The following is a 7,118-nucleotide window of genomic DNA, read 5'->3' as shown; positions in this document are numbered from 1 at the left end:
TAATTTTTAAAATCAAATCTTTTTAAAATGTTTTTCAAATCATATCTTCTCAATCACATCTTTTTAAAACCAATCATATCTTCCTAATCACATCTTTTTCAAAATAGTTTTCAATCATATCTTTTTAATTTCTAATTTCAAAATCTTTTTCAAAAATCACTTTACTTTCTCAATCTTGGTTTTCGAAAATCAATTAAAGTTTTTCAAAATGTTTTTAAAATCTTTTTAAATTATTTTCGAAAATTTCTTCCCCTCTTCTCACATCCTCCTATTTATGGACTAACACTATTCCTTAATGCACAATTTGAACTCCATATTTCTTGATAAGTTCGAATTTTCTACCTCTTCCTTCCATTTTTCTTTTCCTCTGACACCTCAAGGAATCTCTATACTGTGACATAGAGGATTCCATATTTTCTGGTTCTCTTCTCTTGCATATGAGCAGGAGCAAAGACAAAAGCATTCTTGTTGATGCTGATCCTGAACCTGAAAGGACCTTGAAGCGAAAGCTAAGAGAAGCTAAGGCACAATTCTCTGTAGAGGACCTAACAGAAATCTTCAAAGAAGAAGAACCCATGGCAGCCGAAAACAACAACAATGCCAACAATGCAAGGAAGGTGCTGGGTGACTTTACTGCACCTACTCCCGACTTCTATGGGAGAAGCATCTCTATCCCTGCCATTGGAGCAAACAATTTTGAGCTTAAGCCTCAATTAGTTTCTCTAATGCAACAGAATTGCAAGTTTCATGGACTTCCATTGGAAGATCCTCATCAGTTTTTAGCTGAATTCTTGCAAATCTGTGACACTGTCAAGACTAATGGGGTTGACCCTGAGGTCTACAGACTTATGCTATTCCCTTTTGCTGTAAGAGACAGAGCTAGGACATGGTTGAACTCACAACCTAAAGAAAGCCTGAACTCTTCGGAAACGCTAGTCAATGCCTTCTTGGCAAAGTTCTTTCCACCTCAAAAATTGAGTAAGCTTAGAGTGGAAGTCCAAACCTTCAGACAGAAGGAAGGAGAATCCCTCTATGAAGCTTGGGAAAGATACAAACAATTAATCAGAAAGTGTCCCTCTGATATGCCTTCTGAATGGAGCATCATAGGTATTTTCTATGATGGTCTGTTTGAACTGTCCAAGATGTCTTTGGATAGCTCTGCTGGAGGATCTCTTCATCTGAAGAAGACGCCTACAGAAGCTCAAGAACTAATTGAAATGGTTGTAAATAACCAATTCATGTACACTTCTGAAAGGAATCCTGTGAACAATGGGACTAATCAGAAGAAAGGAGTTCTTGAGATTGATACTCTGAATGCAATACTGGCTCAGAACAAAATATTGACTCAGCAAGTCAATTTGATTTCTCAAAGTCTGTCTGGAATGCAAAATGCACCAGGTAGTACTAAGGAAGCTTCATCTGAAGAAGAAGCTTATAATCCTGAGAACCCTTCAATGGAAGAGGTGAATTACATGGGAGAACCCTATGGAAACACCTATAATCCTTCATGGAGAAATCATCCAAATCTCTCATGGAAGGATCAACAGAGACCTTAACAAGGTTTCAACAATAATAATGGTGGAAGAAACAGGTTTAGCAATGGCAAGCCTTTTCCATCATCTTCTCAGCAACAGACAGAGAATTCTAAGCAGAACACCTCTGACTTAGCAACCATGGTCTCTGATCTAATCAAAATCACTCAAAGTTTCATGACTGAAACAAGGTCCTCCATTAGAAATTTGGAGGCACAAGTGGGTTAGCTGAGCAAGAAAATTACTAAACTCCCTCCTAGTACTCTTCCAAGCAATACAGAAGAAAATCCAAAAGGAGAGTGCAAGGCCATCAACATGGCTGAATTTGGAGAGGAGGGAGAGGCAGTGAATGCCACTGAGGAAGACCTCAATGGACGTCCATTGGCCTCCAATGAGTTCCCTAATGAGGAACCATGGGAATCTGAGGCTCACACTGAGACCATAGAGATTCCATTGAATTTACTTCTGCCATTCATGAGCTCTGATGAGTATTCTTCCTCTGAAGAGGATGAGAATGTCACCGAAGAGCAAGTTGCTAAATACCTTGGAGCAATCATGAAACTAAATGACAAGTTATTTGGTAATGAAACTTGGGAGGATGAACGCCCTTTGCTAACCAAAGAAATGGATGACTTGTCTAGGCAGAAACTACCTCAAAAGAGACAAGATCCTGGGAAGTTCTCAATACCTTGTGCCATAGGCACCATGACCTTCAAGAAGGCCTTGTGTGACCTAGGGTCAAGTGTAAACCTCATGCCTCTCTCTGTAATGGAGAAGCTAGGGATCTTTGAGGTGCAAGCTGCAAAAATCTCACTAGAGATGGCAGACAATTCAAGAAAACATGCTTATGGACTTGTAGAGGATGTTCTGGTAAAAGTTAAAGACCATTACATCCCTGCTGATTTCATAGTCCTAGAGACTGGAAAGTGCATGGATGAATCCATCATCCTTAGCAGACCCTTCCTAGCCACAGCAAAGGCTGTGATTGATGTTGATAGAGGAGAATTGATCATTCAAGTGAATGAAGAATCCTTTGTGTTTGAGGCTCAAGGATATCCCTCTGTCACCATGGAGAGGAAGCATGAAGAGCTTCTCTCAAAACAGAGTCAAACGGAGCCCCCACAGTCAAACTTTAAGTTTGGTGTTGGGAGGCCACAACCAAATTCTAAGTTTGGTGTTGAACCCCCACATTCAAACTCTAAGTTTGGTGTTGGGAGGTTCTAACATTGCTCTGAGCATCTGTGAGGCTCCATGAGAGCCCTCTGTCAAGCTACTGACATTAAAGAAGCGCTTGTTGGGAGGCAACTGATGAGCGGATATTTTATACGCTTTTTGGGGGTAATTTCATGTAGATTTTAGCATGTTTTAATTGGTTTTTAGTAGAATATTATTAGTTTTTAGGCAAAAATCATATTTCTGGACTTTACTATGAGTTTGTGTGTTTTTTTTGTGATTGCAGGAAATTTCTGGCTGAAATTGAGGGAGCTGAGCAAAAATCTGAGTTAGGCTGACAAGAGGACTGCTGATGCTGTTGGATCCTAACCTCCCTGCACTCGGAATGGATTTTTTGGAGCTACAGGAGTCCAATTGGCGCACTCTCAATGGCGTTAGAAAGTAGACATCCAGGGCTTTCCAGCAATATATAATAGTCCATACTTTGCGCGAAGATAGATGACGTAACTTGGCGTTGAACGCCAAGTACATGCTGCTGTCTGGAGTTAAACGCCAGAAAAACGTCATGATCCGGAGTTGAACGCCCAAAACACGTTATAACTTGGAGTTCAACTCCAAGAAAAGCCTTAGCACGTGGATAGCTTCAGTCTCAGCCCCAGCACACACCAAGTGGGCCCCAGAAGTGGATTTCTGCACCAATTATCTTAGTTTACTCATATTCTGTAAACCTAGGTTACTAGTTTACTATTTAAACAACTTTTAGAGATCTATCAAGGACCTCATGTCATTTTCAGATCTGAATTACATACTTTTTGACGGCATGAGTCTCTAAACTCCATTGTTGGGGGTGAGGAGCTCTGCGGCGTCTCGATGATTTAATACAATTCCTTTGTTTTCCATTCAAACACGCTTGTTCTTATCTAAGATGTTTATTCGCGCTTAATTATGGAGAAGGTGATGATCCGTGACACTCATCACCTTCCTCAATCCATGAACGTGTGCCTGACAACCACCTCCGTTCTACATCAGATTGAATGAGTATCTCTTAGATTCCTTAATCAGAATCTTCGTGGTATAAGCTGGATTGATGGCGGCATTCATGAGGATCCGGAAAGTCTAAACCTTGTCTGTGGTATTCCGAGTAGGATTCTGGGATTGAATGGCTGTGACGAGCTTCAAACTCCTGAAGGCTGGGCGTTAGTGACAGACGCAAAAGAATCAATGGATTCTATTCCAACCTGATTGAGAACCGACAGATGATTAGCCGTGCTGTGACAGAGCATAGGAACGTTTTCACTGAGAGGATGGGAGGTAGCCATTGACAACGGTGACACCCTACATAGAGCTTGCCATGGAAGGAACAATGCGTGTGGGAAGAGGACTTCAAGGAAAAGTAGAAATTCAAAGGATAAAGCATCTCCAAAACTCCAACATATTTCTCATTACTGCACACCAAATATCGATTTGATTCTCTTTTATTTTTCCAATAATTTTAAATACTTTGACATCTTACAATTAAATCCAAACAATCTTATTGGCATCCTGACTAAGATTCATAAAATAAACATTGATTGCTTCAACCCAATAATCTCCGTGGGATCGACCCTTACTCACGTAAGGTATTACTTGGACGACCCAGTGCACTTGCTGGTTAGTTGTGCGGATTACAAATTCGTGCACCAAGTTTTTGGCGCCGTTGCCGGGGATTGTTGAGTTTGAACAATTGAAGGCTTATTTTATTTCTTAGATTAGGAATAATTTATTTTTGTTGTTATAGAGTCATTAAATTTTGATAGGATAGTCTCTTTTCAAAAATTTCTTTTCAAAAATATTATTTTTCTTAATTAGTTGTTAATTTTTCGTGAGTTTAGTGTCTTATTTTAAGTTTGGTGTTAATTGCATATTTTATATTTTCTTTAAAATTTTCGTGTTAGTGTTCTTGGTTCTTCCTTGATCTTCAAGTTGTTCTTGTCCATTTTTCTTGATTGATCTTTAGTTTTTCTTGTTTTGTGTCTTTTCTTGTTTCTCTTGTGCTTTTTCAAACAGTAACTTTCAAAAATTTTTACTTATATCCATTTTTAAAATTAACTCTGAAGTTGCTGCCCATTTTGCTGGAGCTTTAGTAGTTGTTCTTCATAATTGGGTATCCTCTTTGGAATCTTTTTCAAAAAATAATTTTTCTTTTATTGAATCTTGTGCCAAACTTTAAGTTTGGTGTTTTCTTGCTAAGTTTTCTTTAATTTTCGAAAATTTGTCTTGGTTTTCTAAAAATTTTAAGTTTGGTGTTCTTCCTTTTGTTCTTGGTGTTCTTGTGAATTTTCAAAGTGTTCTTGAGTCTTTCTTGTGCTTTGATCTTAAAATTTTTAAGTTTCGTGTTCCTTGGTGTTTTCCCTCCAAAATTTTTGAAAATAAGGAACATTGGATCTAAAATTTTTAAATCTTGTGTCTTTTGCATATTTTTCTCTTTCATCATAAAATTCAAAATTCAAAAAAAAAATATTCTTCCTAACTAATTTTAAACTATTTTTTTTCGAAAATTTTATATAAAAAAAAATTTAGATTTCAATTTCAAAATATTTTTCAATTTCTTTTATTTGTTTCATTTTTATTTTATTTTATAAAAATTAATTTTTTTTATAAAATAAACAATAGCAACATACATATCATCTCTTTTATTCCAGTATGGAATTAAGTGGGAATGATCAGTCCAGGAGGACTCTGGGGTCATATGCTAACCCCACTACTGCTTCATATGGGGGTAGTATCTGTATACCCTCCATTGGAGTTAGTAGCTTTGAGTTGAATCCTCAGCTCATTATCATGGTGCAGCAAAACTGCCAGTATTCTGGTCTTCCACATGAAGAACCTACAGAGTTTCTGGCACAATTTTTACAATTTGCTGACACAGTACATGATAAAGAAGTGGATCAGGATGTCTACAGATTATTACTGTTTCCATTTGCTGTAAAAGATCAAGCTAAGAGGTGGTTAAATAACCAGCCTAAGAACAGCATAAAAACATGGAAACAGCTGTCAGAAAAATTCCTGAATCACTATTTCCCTCCAAAACGGATGACACAGCTAAGGCTAAGCATCCAAGGCTTCAAACAAGGAGATAATGAATCCCTTTATGATGCCTAGGAGAGATACAGAGAGATGCTAAGAAAATGCCCCTCTAAAATGTTTTCAGAATGGGTGCAATTAGACATCTTCTACTATGGGCTTACAGAAAAATCTCAGATTTCTCTAGACCACTCAGCTGGTGGATCTATACATATGAGAAAAACAATTGAAGAAGCTCAAGAGCTTATTGATACAGTTGCCAGAAATCAGCATCTGTACCTAAGCAGTGAATCTTCCATGAAAGAAGAAGCTAAAACAGTAACTGCAGAACTCAGTCCAGTGGATCAGGCTAATGAATTTAATCAGCAATTAGACTTTCTAACTCAGCAGCTAGCCGAATTCAAGGAAATATTACAGGAAACAAGAATGGCTAACAGGAATATGGAAGTGCAATTAAAGCAGACAGAAAAGCAACTGTCAAAACAAATAGCAGAAGAATGTCAAGCAGTTCAATTAAGAAGTGGGAAAATATTAAATACCTCACTTCAAAGCAGCAGGAAACCAAGAAATGAACAAATGGTTACTCAAAATCCCTCTGAGGACAGTCAGAGCCCAGAGAGGAATAAAGCTGGCACTGAATGCCCAGACCATGCTCATTTCTGGCGTTCAACGCCAGAAACAAGCATGAATCCGGCGTTGAACGCCCAAAGGGAACATGGTTCTGGCATTCAAACGCCAGTAACAAACAAGGAGGTGGCGTCTAACGCCACTCCAGCTTCCACCCTTGGAATTCAAATGCCAGTGGGGGATCAGTCACATACAAGCGCTGATGACAACCCTTCTAAAAAAGCTTCCCAACCCACTTCTGTAGGTAATAAACCTGCAGCAACTAAGGTTGAAGAATACAAAGCTAAAATGCCTTATCCTCAAAAACTTCGCCAAGCGGAACAGGATAAGCAATTTGCCCGCTTTGCAGACTATCTCAGGACTCTTGAAATAAAGATTCCGTTTGCAGAAGCACTTGAGCAAATACCCTCTTATGCTAAGTTCATGAAAGAGATCTTAAGTCATAAGAAGGATTGGAGGGAAACTGAAAAGGTTTACCTCACTGAAGAATGCAGTGCAGTCATTCTGAAAAGCTTACCTGAGAAGCTTAAAGATCCTGGGAGCTTTATGATACCATGCACCTTAGAGGGTACTTGTGCCAAGCAAGCTTTATGTGATCTTGGGGCAAGTATCAACCTAATACCTGCATCTACTATCAGAAAGCTTGGTTTAACTGAAGAAATCAAACCAACCAGGATATGTCTTCAACTTGCTGATGGCTCCATTAAATACCCATCAGGAGTG

Source organism: Arachis hypogaea, chromosome 10 (genome assembly GCF_003086295.3).
Source record: "Arachis hypogaea cultivar Tifrunner chromosome 10, arahy.Tifrunner.gnm2.J5K5, whole genome shotgun sequence".
NCBI classification, from domain to species: Eukaryota; Viridiplantae; Streptophyta; class Magnoliopsida; order Fabales; family Fabaceae; genus Arachis; species Arachis hypogaea.
Note: the sequence above shows the minus strand (reverse complement) of the source record.